At 46.8% G+C, this 12,424-nt stretch overlaps 2 non-coding genes across 2 annotated transcripts; both read right to left on the bottom strand.

The window, feature by feature from the left end:
- Positions 1 to 1,562: 1,562 nt before the first annotated feature.
- Positions 1,563 to 1,634, bottom strand: TRNAC-GCA (transfer RNA cysteine (anticodon GCA)). The gene has a single exon. It is a non-coding gene; the product is annotated as a tRNA-Cys (tRNA).
- A 178-nt stretch (positions 1,635 to 1,812) lies between these two features.
- Positions 1,813 to 1,884, bottom strand: TRNAC-GCA (transfer RNA cysteine (anticodon GCA)). Its single transcript has one exon. It is a non-coding gene; the product is annotated as a tRNA-Cys (tRNA).
- Positions 1,885 to 12,424: the final 10,540 nt, after the last annotated feature.

Here is a 12,424-nt window from a genome sequence, read left to right as displayed (position 1 = left end):
GGTGTAGCACCGGACTGTCTGGTGCGCCAGCGGAGTAACGGCTACACAGCGCTAATGGTCGTCTGCAAGAACAATAAATGCGCTACAGTGCGCGCCTGCGCGCGCAGAAGTCAGGACAGGCGCCAGAAGGCGCACCGGACAGTGAACAGTGACTGTCCGGTGGCCCAGCTGTCAGAAGCTCCAACGGTCAGAACCCAACGCCCGGGTGACGTGGCTGGCGCACCGGACTATCTGGTGTGCCATGCGACAGAAGCCTCCACCAACGGCTCCTTTGGTGGTTGGGGCTATAAATAACCTCAACCACCCACCATTCATTGCATCCAAGTTTTCAGCCTTCACATCTCATACAAGAGCTATAACATTCAACACAAGACACAAACAAAGAGATCAAATCATCTCCCAAGTCCGGAATCACTCCAACCAAATTAGTGACTAGAGAGAGAGACAATTGTGTTCTTTTGAGCTCTTGCGCTTGGATTGCTTTTCTTCTTCATTCTTTCTTGATTCCAACTCAATTGTAACCAAGGCAAGAGACACCAATTGTGTGGTGGTCCTTGTGAGGACTTAGTGTCCCGTTTGATTGAGAAGAGAAGCTTACTCGGTCTAAGTGACCGTTTGAGAGAGGGAAAGGGTTGAAAGAGACCCGGTCTTTGTGACCACCTCAACGAGGAGTAGGTTTGCAAAAACCGAACCTCGGTAAAACAAATCACCGTGTCATCCGCCTTATTTACTTGTGATTTGTTTTCCCCCTCTCTTTCGGACTCGTTTATATTTATAACGCTAACCCCGGCTTGTAGTTGTGCTTAAAGTTTGTAAATTTCAGATTCGTCCTATTCACCCCCTCTAGGCGACTTTCAAATATCTTGTTCGACCAAAAGATATAAGTTGAACAATTTGGTATAACATACTATACTTGTCCTCGAGAAATCTCCATACATATAGTACGACTCATGAAAAAAATCGATCATTAATACAACTTTGATTATCTTTTCTATTTTTGTAGATCGGTATAAATATACTTCCTCACTTGTTAGGCATCTTATTCGACTAGAAGATATAGTTGAACAATTTGATTAATTATACTATACTTGTCCTCGAGACGTCTCCCTACATATAGACTCATCAAACTATTTTTTTTAATAATTAGTATAATTTTAAATATCTCATCTGTTATAGATCGGTAAAGTCATGGTATAACATTCCTTGTCCCTTTGATTATTCCACACAACTCTAAGAACAACTTCTGAATACATGAATAACATGTTAGAATCAAAATTTGTGGGAGGTAAATAAATATGAAATATGTTTTTGGTCATAATCAATTTCTGAATAAATAAAAGGATAAATCAAAAAATGTGAGATAAATAAATATGAAAAGGTTTTTTTTAAGTCATAGTATTTTTTTGGATAAATCAATAAATATGGAAAAAAAACGCCCAATCGGGTTCGAACCGGTGGTGACCTATTGATCTGCATGTTAAAATTAAAAAGTGAGATACATAAATATAAAAAAGTTTTTTAAGTCGTAGTCATTTATTGGAAAATCAATAAATATGGGAAAAAGGGCCCAACCGGGTTTGAACCGGTGACCTATTGATCTGCAGTCAATTGCTCTACGACTGAGCTATGGACCCTTTGTATCGAAAAAACGTGAAATAACTAAATATGATATTTGTTTAAGTCATAGTCGTTTTTGGAAAAGTAATAAATATGGAAAAGGGCCCAACTGGGTGACTATTGATCTGCAGGTTAAAATAAAAAAGTGAGGTACATAAATATAAAAAGGTTGGAAATTAATAAATATGGAAAAAGAGGGCCCAACCGGGTTCGAACCGGTGACCTATTGATCTGCAGTCAATTGCTCTACCACTGAGCTATAGACCCTTGGTATCAAATTAGCGCATACAAATTATATAACCTTATTATTCACCGATGACGTGCGTTGGTCACAGGAGACCCACGGCCCCACCGCACCAGATGACCATTACGGACGCGGGCGGCGGGCCCCTTACCTCGGTGATGGAACCCGTGCGGAACTGCGGACGTCTCAATTTTGGCAAACTTCCCTGCAATAACATGACTGTTGGTCAGCCCCACCTGCCATTGGTTCAGGGGGAGGTGAGGGAGCGGCGGCGGAAGAATTATCCCCGTGACCGTCTACCTCCTCTCGCGCCATCGAACACCCGCCTGTCCAGGCGCGAGCGGACGTTGCCGGCCTCGTCTCCGGCGTTCGGCGTTGGAGTGGAACCGATCCCGATTCCCACTAGGAATTCCATCGTTTTCGTGGCGTTTGGTGGCATCCCGGCGCGCAAGCAGGACCAGGTACCCTCCCGGATCCTCCCAACCGTTTCCCCCGGTCGGGCTACCTCAATACCAAATTTTGTTGGGTGAGCAGGAGATTTTGAATGGCACGCGTTCTTTCCAATCGACGCCCTCTTGGCTTGCCGTTGGCCCCCAAACCTGTTTGGTGTACCTCGCGGCCGAGATGGACGAGAAGGCGAAGATGGAGAGCAAGCTGTCCTCTGCGGCGGCGTGCAGGACGCCTGCGACGACGTCTACAGCATCTGTCTCAACGCCTTGTGCGACATCAACCCCTCCATGGTCCGCACATAAGCCGCCCTCCGCCAAATACTTTGGTTGCTTTTGAGTTCATGTGCTTATCGGGCCTTTCTTATTCGTTGGTGCTGCTGTGCTCTTTGCAGATGACCAGTTGCAAGCATGACTATCATGTCCAGTGCATTCTTTAATGGTAACGTCCCCTGATCCGTTATTCATTTCTCAAGAACATCTATGCCTTTTTCATTGCAAGTTATAAACATTACACAGTTTTGCCTGTTCTGCTTGTTTATAATTGGATATATATTCTGGATTATCTTGATCAACCTTCAGTGCATCGTGTTGTGTTGTATGCATAAATTATGACATCAATCCCTGTGTTACAGCATTTCATTCATGCTTATAACTTTAGTTAACACCAAAGACCAGACCAAACAACTTTTCTTCAGCTTTGAATTTGTAAAGTAAGACGGTGCTCGTCTAATGTTCTTCTCTCAGTAATGCTTTTGTGATGTAGTTGATTGCAACTATCTGGCTATGGTTTCAGTTTAAATACTTGCAGAATTCTTCTATTGATCTATTTCATGGTGATATAAGCTAATCACAGTTTAATTCTTGATTGTCAATGGATTAATAATGCACTTAAAGAACAATAGTCTACCAATGAGATGCAAGTGAATCATATATTATGTTTATTTTCATTTTTCTATAACTGCATTCAACTTGCCTATAGCCCTATACAAGTTGGAAACACGGGATGATCATGCACAACATGTGTGTGTCTCTTCAGCATGGCGTTATGAAAACACGTTGCTGAAAATATGGTTTATTTCAGCAAGTGAATCATATATTATGTTTATTTTCATTTTTCTATAACTGCATTCAACTTGCCTATAGCCCTATACAATAACCAGCAGAGGCGCCCTCGTGGCGGCCGGTAGCGGAATGTGGTGGCGCTAAATAGTGCGCCCTTGCCGATGACGAGGGGAGTGCCTTCCTTACCGCCGCTTCCGTAGAGTTGAAGTTTGTCGCCCACGGGACATGTACCATGCTCGCACTTGGAGATAGCGGCCTGATGCCGCTGCTGATCGCCGTCCGACAAGGCGAGGTCGCACCCCCGTGTGCCGAGTTTAATCGTCACCAAGGCTGCCTCGAGCATTTGCCGACGCATCTCCCGCACTCTCCGTCGTGCAAGGAAGCCACGAGCAGCAGCTTGTATGCCCACAGCCGCCGACGTCTGGAGTCGTGCGGACAACGCTAGCTGGTGCTGCTCATGTTGCACTGCAGCCTTGATTTGCAGCAGTCCTTGCTCAACCTTCTGGAGCGAGGCTTGCATCTTCGCGAGATCAGTCCTTATGTTGGTCCACAAGTCCCCCATCGGTGGAGCTGGTGATTGCCGAGTCGTGGTTGCCCCTAGTGGTGTCGCCCATGGGACGGAGACGCCGTCAACGAAGATGATGTGACAAAATTTCGTGTTGTCCTTGGAGATGGGCACGCCGGCGTCCAGGATGTGGTGACAAAATTGGCAGGCGATGTTGCCCATGGAGATGGGGACACCAGTTGCTAGGATGACGTGACGAAGGTGGCATGCGGCGCAGCCCATGGAGATGGGGACGTCGGTTGCCAGGACGGCGTGATGAAGGTGACATGCGGCGCAGTCCATGGAGATGGGGATGCCGGTTGCCAGGATGACGCCGCAAAATTGGCAGCAGAAGCCATGGGATCAGATCGAAACCCAAGCTAGCTGATACCAGATGTTATGGTTGCTAGATCGGTGAGGGATTTGAGAGGGAATTCGATGGTTGGAGCTGCTGGTGGAGGTGGTGTGGTACTGTTCATGTGTGAACAGTACTCGCTGTTACTGTTGGTAGGGCGCCGGCCGGGGGCCTCTGCCCAAGGCCGGGCAAGAGGGGGGTTTCCCTTCTAATTCTTGCTTGTTTTATTTCTCATCCATTGATTACATATATAGGCTGGCTGGCTGCCCCTGTCTAGCTAGAGATCCTTATCTCCTTAAAACTCTACTAAAAACTCTCATCAACTACTAACTGATAACCTTCCTAGATAATCTCAACTAATATCCTAAATAATCTCAACTAATTTCTAATCTTATCTCTAACTATCCTTATCTAATCCCCTTGTAGGGCCCATGGCGGCTGCTGCTGCCGCAACCCCTCTGTGGGACTCCTTAGGCCCTGACATTGTGTCATGGGTGTCAGAATCTTAGTTTTGTTGTAGAAGGTTTTAGCATGAATGTTTGTCTATAGTGAGCTCATGAAGCTAATGTCTGACCACATGAAATTTTTAATGGCTTGTTATGATGTCACAAATTTATTGGGATTTGTGATGTAGTTTTCATGAAAAGCAAAGTGGGCCTAAATTGAGAGTGGGGTTTCTGATACTGGAGTAAGTCAGAAAGCAACATCCTGTGGTCATCCAAGATCCAACAAGGCAAGAATAAATAGTACATGTAACGATCTGTTCTGCATGCATAAAAAGGAAACTAATCAAACATCTACCGAAATTACTACACTCTCTGTTCCAATTTGAAGTTGTTTTAGTGTTGTCCTAATTTAAAGTTGCCTAAGTTTGATCTAGTTTATAGAAAAATATATTAACATCTACAATGCCAAATAAATCTCCATCAAAATATATTTTATGGTGTATCTAATGTATCTAGCACGCTGTAGATGTTTGTGTATTTTTCTATAAAGTAGATTATTAAAGCTCGAGAGGTTTGATTTAGTACAAAGCTAAAATAACTTACAAATTAGAACTAGAACAGAGGAAGTACTTTTGTTCACCATGTTTATAGTTCCCATTTGATGTGCTTGTTGACCATGACTTTCACTTTAGGAGGGGAGAAGGGGCTCCACGCAATATCAGAGCTCGGTGTATTTGGAGTAATTGAAGCTTGCATGAGCTTGTAGAGAAAGGCATGTTTACAGTTTTCCGTCAGAGGAAATCAAGGGGCTCAATCTCTCATCAGCGTGGTCAGTAAGAATGTAAGAGAGATGGTATGGATGTATTGTTGAAGAATGGAGAGCTCCCTGACTTGCAGCTGTGCTTAGACGATTCTTGAGCTGTCGGCCCAATTCCTTCACTGAAAACTTGATTTACTGATCTGGATGTGGACTTGGCATGGCTTGTCAGAGAAGGTAAGCAGTCTATTATTATTGTATTAGACCCCCAAGATTAGCCAGTCATCCAGCCAGATCGAAGTAAGTGTTTCTTCCATCTGCCGATACTGACGGAGGTGATAGCTCTGTATATTGGAAGAAGTTTTTGGAGGCACTCCCACTGATCACCGGCAGGCCTGTACGCTGTGCTTGGGGGTCTTGAATCCAGGTAACCCAGGAAGAGCTAGAGATGGCAATAGAGATGGCAATAGCTAAAAACTCGTTGGATATTACTTGCTCAAACTCATACCTACGAAGAAAAAATACGCCCGCTAAAAAATCCATACCATGACGAGTATAAAATTTTGCCCAAACTCATGCCCATGCGGGTTTCAGGTACCCAACGGGTTTCCCATACCCATTAACATCAACATAAAAAATAATTCATCATGTAAATAACAACCAATATATTAATAAGTTAGGATAAAAGGACCAAGTGATAACTAATTTTAGCTTAAAATTTGTTACATGAAGTTTATTTCAATTAGAACATATTCAATTAATAATATTATGAGACATATTTATAAGGAATGTTGATTTTAAGGCGGGTTTTAAAAACCCATGGGTTTGCGGGTATGGGTAGTGTAAGAACAAACTCATGCCCACGTACCCGTTGGGTTTCCATTTGATCCCATTAACAAACCCATAGGTAGAGAAATTGACCCAAACCCATACCCTAATAGAGCAAAAATCCACCGGGTTTCGGGTAGCGGGTACCCATTGCCATCTCTAGGAAGAGCAAATGACACTCCAAACTGAATTTGTGAAAATACAGTTGTCCTTGCACAAGTGAACGTTAGGGGATGTGAGCCTAACGGCCCATGTCGGCCCATATTCTAAGGGAAACACTACAAAGAGCAGTGTGGTCACCATGACGAGGAGGGAATATTCAGAATACAACTGTTCATCTCCCTTCTCCAGTTTTCTCTCTTTCATGTATCCTCTACCTCGCTCTCTAGTTTCTTCTAGACGCTTCTAGAGTAGCTTCGACATTATTCCCCTATCCTTAATCCTCATGTTGTTCTTCCTTCATGGACTCTAATCCTCTATAATCGCTACTGTTGAGTTAAATTAATACATACTGATAGTGAGTTGCTAACAATTGGTATCAGAGGAGTCGTTCCTCGGTCTAGCTCTATGGATCCCGCTGCCCTCAATTTTCTCCTCGACGAGATCGGCAGGCTTTTCGACGAGCGGAACGTGAAGTGGGACACAAGGTTTTCTCAGTGGAATGCGAAGCGAGAGCCAGAACCGTACCTTGGAGACAAAGATGCAGCAGAGGAAGTAGCGGCCAGCGATCTGCGCGAGGCGCGCGATCTGGAACGGGAAGAGGTCGAGCATGAGAAGCTCCACGAAGATAGAAGCCACGGAGCGGCCGATGCGGGGCGAGAGGTCGCGCTCGTGGCACACTTGCTTGCCGCCGATGCGTGGCGCAGCCAGAATTGTCAACGGCGCTGCGCCCTCCGACTCCTACGTCCCGGCCTACGCCGCCCAGTTCGACGGCTTCAACCTCGACCACGCGGCCTTCCTCAGCAACGGGGCCAACTCCGACCTCATGGGCTCCGCCTTCCTCAAGGAAAGAGAGGAGGCCAACAAGTGCATGCCCTCGCAGGACAAGCTCGTCATCGATCTAGATCCGCCAGACGACATGGAGACGTCGTTTTCGGAGTCAGCCCTCCACGACGTTCCCGGCGCCAACTACATGGAGGCGCTCACCACATGTTCGACTCCAGGCCTCACCGAACGCGCCATGGACGAGCTCATCAGGATGGCGCAGGCCGGCGAGCGCCTGTGGGTCAATTCGGGTGGTTTTGCGAGGTGCTCCGCATCGACACGTACGACAACATCTTCGCCAAGCCCGGCGACTCGTTCCTCGGCCCAGACGTGCACGTCGACGCCAGGTTCGGCGCGCTCGGGCCACCTTCCGTCGGGATGCCTCATCGCCGACATGCCCGACGGCTCCTCCAAGGTGACCTGGGTCGAGCTGGAGATCGAGGACAGGGTTTCCATCCACCTGCTCTGGTCCGGCCAGGACCGCGACGTGTTCGGCACCTTCGACGCCGACGTCACGGTGGACTTCCTCCACGCGCAGGAGCTGGACATCATGTGCAGGGCGCACCAGGTGGTGGAGGACGGATACGAGTACTTCCCCGACCGCCCGTTCGTCACCTTCTTCTCTGCCCCCAACTACCGCCAGCTCGGCTGCTCCTTCACTATCTTCAAGTCGAAGACGGATAGCAGCAGCAGCTCGCCCCTTGGGTGTTCGACCAAATGTCCCAGCCAAGCGTTGCACCCCATTATCAAGCTCAATCCGGTAGTCGTGGTGAATATTGCAGGTGCTGGGGGCAAGTTTTGTGGAGGATTTGATATCAACGTTTTCACAATGGTTCACCAGATTGGGGGTCAAGGAGATGTCTGGGGTTCATTACCAGTTAGTTACTCTAGCTGCTTGTGGGCACTGTGTGATGGTTGTGATGGTAATGGAGCCCTGCTCATGGCAAGGGTTACTACACGGAGCGTGTTACTGCTATATCCTGCAGAGCAGCTGTGAATGTTCAACAACGATTCTTGTGGGATCCAGGTGTCGTGGTGCGCAGCGGAAGCGTGGCGGCGTTCGGCAGCAAACTACGACACACATGTGTAGACGGCCGGACGACGCACTGCTACGACTGCAAGCTGCTGACCGGTGAAACATTGGAGTCTTGGCGAACGCGCAGCCCAAGAAAACAGCCAAGGAAAGAGTACCTGGAGATTCCCTGCGCAGAACTGTGGTGCATGGCCGAGTCAAGCGTTTTGCATTACGATGAACAGAAATCTGGACTAGTTCAGCGAGTGGTGGATGAGCTTGTTGTGTGTTTTGGATCATCAGCAAGCACGCGGACTGTGAAGTTGTCAATGGTGAAGACATATTTGAGAAAAAAATGAGGGCCTTCCTTGACTTCTACAAAGACAACCTGAAGTGCTTGATCAAGCACGGTGAAATCCAAGGCAATTACATCTCTGGAGCAACAGAGATATCTATCCTCAACAGTTCAGATGCATTAGAGAACCTTTTTCCAGGAATTGTCAACAGAGCTGTTGGGAAAACACAAACGAACCTAGCTAGCAGTAGAAATCTCTGCCTGTACATTTTCTCAGTACAATATAGATCCACTTCAGATAAGAGAGTACCTTCAGGGAAGATTATACTTATTAACTTGGATGGCTCTGTGACAATTAAGAAAATTGGTGCCGAAGGACGGGGTCTTGCAGATGCGAAGGCAATCAACAATGTCATTGACTCACTAAGCTTTGTTTTAATCTGTCTTTCAGCTTGAAGAGATTGTATTGGGTCTAATAGCCAGTGAAGCCAGGATATCTGGTCTGGGTGCTGCCAGCAGTGGTCAAGGTAATTTCTCAGTCTTTCTTTGGGATACCGGTGAATTTGATAACATGTATCGGCTTAAGGGCAAGCCGATTTTTAAGAAGGGGGGAATGTTAGGGAATGTGAGCCTAACGGCCCATGCCGGCTTATGTTCTAAGGGAAACACTACAAAGAGCAGTGTGGTCACCATGACGAGGAGAGAATATTCAGAATACAACTATTCATCTCCCTTCTCCGGTTTCCTCTCTTCCATGTATCCTCTACCTCACTCTCTAGTTTCTTCTAGACCCTTCTAGAGTGGCTTCGACATTCTTTCCCTATCCTTAATCCTCATGCTGTTCTTCCTTCCTGGACTCTAATCCTCTGTAATCGTTACTGTTGAGTTAAATCAATACATACTGGTAGTGAGTTGCTAAAAGTGAACCACCGTTTCCGGGCCTGGATCGGGGGGGGCTTTGACGGCAGGAAGGCAATATACGGCCGGCCCTCACGGGGCCAGCCCCGCCCCGCCCATCCCAATTCCTCCCGAGTAATACAAGAGCAGGAAATAAATTCCTGCACGTGCAAGCGCCACAGGCGATCGGTCGATATATGGTTTATTAATTTCTCTTGTGAAGAACACAGGTGGTCCCCAACAGAAAGAAGAAGCAGTCGGTCATCGTCAAGACTCGAGAGGGGAGGGAATTGAGAGCACCTAGAGGGGGGGTGAATAGGTGATCCTGTAAAACTTCAAAACTTAAGCCACAAAAACTTGTTAAGGGTTAGCACAAGTATGGCCAAGTGGCTAGAGAGGAGTCAAAACACAATAACCACAAGAAAGCAATCACAGAGTTGACACGGTGGTTATCCCGTGGTTCGGCCAAGTACAAAACTTGCCTACTCCACGTTGTGGCGTCCCAACGGACGAGAGTTGCACTCAACTCCTCTCAAGTGATCCAATGATCAACTTGAATACCACGATGTTTTTCTTTCCTTTGATCTTTTCCCGTTTGCGAGGAATCTCCACAACTTGGAGTCTCTCGCCCTTACAATTGAGTTCACAAAGAAATACGGAGTAAGGTGGGAATGAGCAACGCACACAAGACTTGAAAATCAGAGCAACAACACGCACACAAGTCGCAACAAGAGCTCGCAACGCAACACAAAGAGTTCACAATTCCGCAAGAGCTCTATATGCTATCACAATGAAACGAATGCGTGAGATTGATGTCTTGGTGCTTAGAAGAGTTGTAGGAATGCTTGGTGTACTCCTCCATGCGCCTAGGGGTCCCTTTTATAGCCCCAAGGCAGCTAGGAGCCGTTGAGAACACATCTGGAAGGCTATCCTTGCCTTCTGTCGTCGGGCGCACCGGACAGTCCGGTGCACACCGGACACTGTCCGGTGCCCGATTTATTTCCATAAACAGCGAAGCCGACCGTTGCCGACCGTTGCAGATCTGGCGCACCGGACAGTCCGGTGCACACCGGACAGTCCGGTGCTTCCTTCCGACCGTTGGCTCGGCCACGTGTCGCGCGCCGATCGCGCGGCCGACCGTTGGCCCGGCCGACCGTCGGCTCACCGGACAGTCCGGTGCACACCGGACAGTCCGGTGAATTTTAGCCGAAGTCGCCGGAGAAAACCCGAGAGCGGCCTCTTCGGCTGGGGCAGCCTGGCGCACCGGACACTGTCCGGTGCACCACCGGACACTGTCCGGTGCACCACCGGACAGTCCGGTGCCCCAGACCGAAACAGCCTCTTGGCTGTACACAGCCAAGTCTTTTCTTCTCTTCTTCTTTCTGTTTCTAACACTTAGACAAGAATATTAGTACACAAAACCAATGTACTAAGGCTTAGAAACATACCTTAACTTGTGATTTGCACTTTGTTCATCCATGGGCATATTTTCACATTTAAGCACTTGTGTTTGCACTCAATCACCAAAATACTTAGAAATGGCCCAAGGGCACATTTCCCTTTCAATCTCCCCCTTTTTGGTGATTTATGCCAACACAACATAAAGCAACTAGAACAAGTGCAAAATCACTTCAAATAAAATAAATTTGAGTTTTATTCAATTTTGGCATATATGGATCATCCTTTGCCACCACTTGGTTTGTTTTTGCAAATCAAATTTAAATCTCTATCTCTAAGTCAAACACACATGTTGAAGTATAAAGAGAGTCATTCCACAAGAGATTGATCAAAGATTTCAAAAACTCCCCCTATTTCCCATAATCAACACTTCTCCCCACAAGAAGCCAACTTTTGACAAGAGACGTAATAAAAGAGTTTTGCTAAAACAAAAAGCTCTATTCTACTGTTTTCAAAATCTCTCAAGTGGTAGCTGATCCATTTATCGCTTTGGCCTTTATTTTCTCCCCCTTTGGCATCAAGCACCAAAACGGGATCAATCTTGGCCCTTTAACCCCATTGCCTTACCAAAATCTTCAATTAAGAGTACAAAGGCAATAAGATCATAGAGATGAACTTGGAATAAGTTACCCTCTCATCGGAGTGCAGTGGAAGTCTTGCATGGTCCAAGTTCACCTTTCCCTTTCAATCCACCTTCGAGACTAAATCAAGCAAACTCAAGCAACTGGTTAGTCTCAAAGGGTCAAGTTGTAACACATCTCCCCCTAAACATGTGCATCACTTTGCAACGGACTTGTGAGGTCCAGGGAGTGTTTGTACAACTTGAGCACCACAATAAGCAACAAAATGCAGAATGAACATGATCAAAGGCATAAACACATGTATGCTACAATTCAATCCAAGTTCCGCGAATCTAAGACATTTAGCTCACTACGCAGCCTGCAAAAGGTCTTCTCATCTAGAGGCTTGGTAAAGATATCGGCTAGCTGGTTCTCGGTGCTAACATGAAACACTTCGATATCCCCCTTTTGCTGGTGGTCTCTCAAAAAGTGATGCCGGATGTCTATGTGCTTTGTGCGGCTGTGTTCAACAGGATTTTCCGCCATGTGGATAGCACTCTCATTATCACATAGGAGTGGGACTTTGCTCAGATTGTAGCCAAAGTCCCGGAGGGTTTGCCTCATCCAAAGTAGTTGCGTGCAACACTGTCCTGCGGCAACGTACTCAGCCTCAGCGGTGGATAGGGCAACAGATGTTTGCTTCTTAGAGTTCCATGACACCAGGGACCTTCCTAAGAATTGGCACGTCCCCGATGTACTCTTCCTATCGACCTTACATCCAGCATAGTCGGAGTCTGAGTATCCAACTAAGTCAAAGGTAGACCCTTTTGGATACCAGAGCCCGAAGCAAGGCGTAGCAACCAAATATCTAAGAATTCGCTTCACCGCCACTAAGTGACACTCCTTAGGATCGGAT

This window comes from Zea mays, chromosome 1 (genome assembly GCF_902167145.1).
Source record: "Zea mays cultivar B73 chromosome 1, Zm-B73-REFERENCE-NAM-5.0, whole genome shotgun sequence".
Taxonomy (NCBI): Eukaryota; Viridiplantae; Streptophyta; class Magnoliopsida; order Poales; family Poaceae; genus Zea; species Zea mays.
The sequence above is the reverse complement of the archived record's forward strand: the minus strand, read 5'-3'. Positions and strand labels throughout refer to the sequence as shown.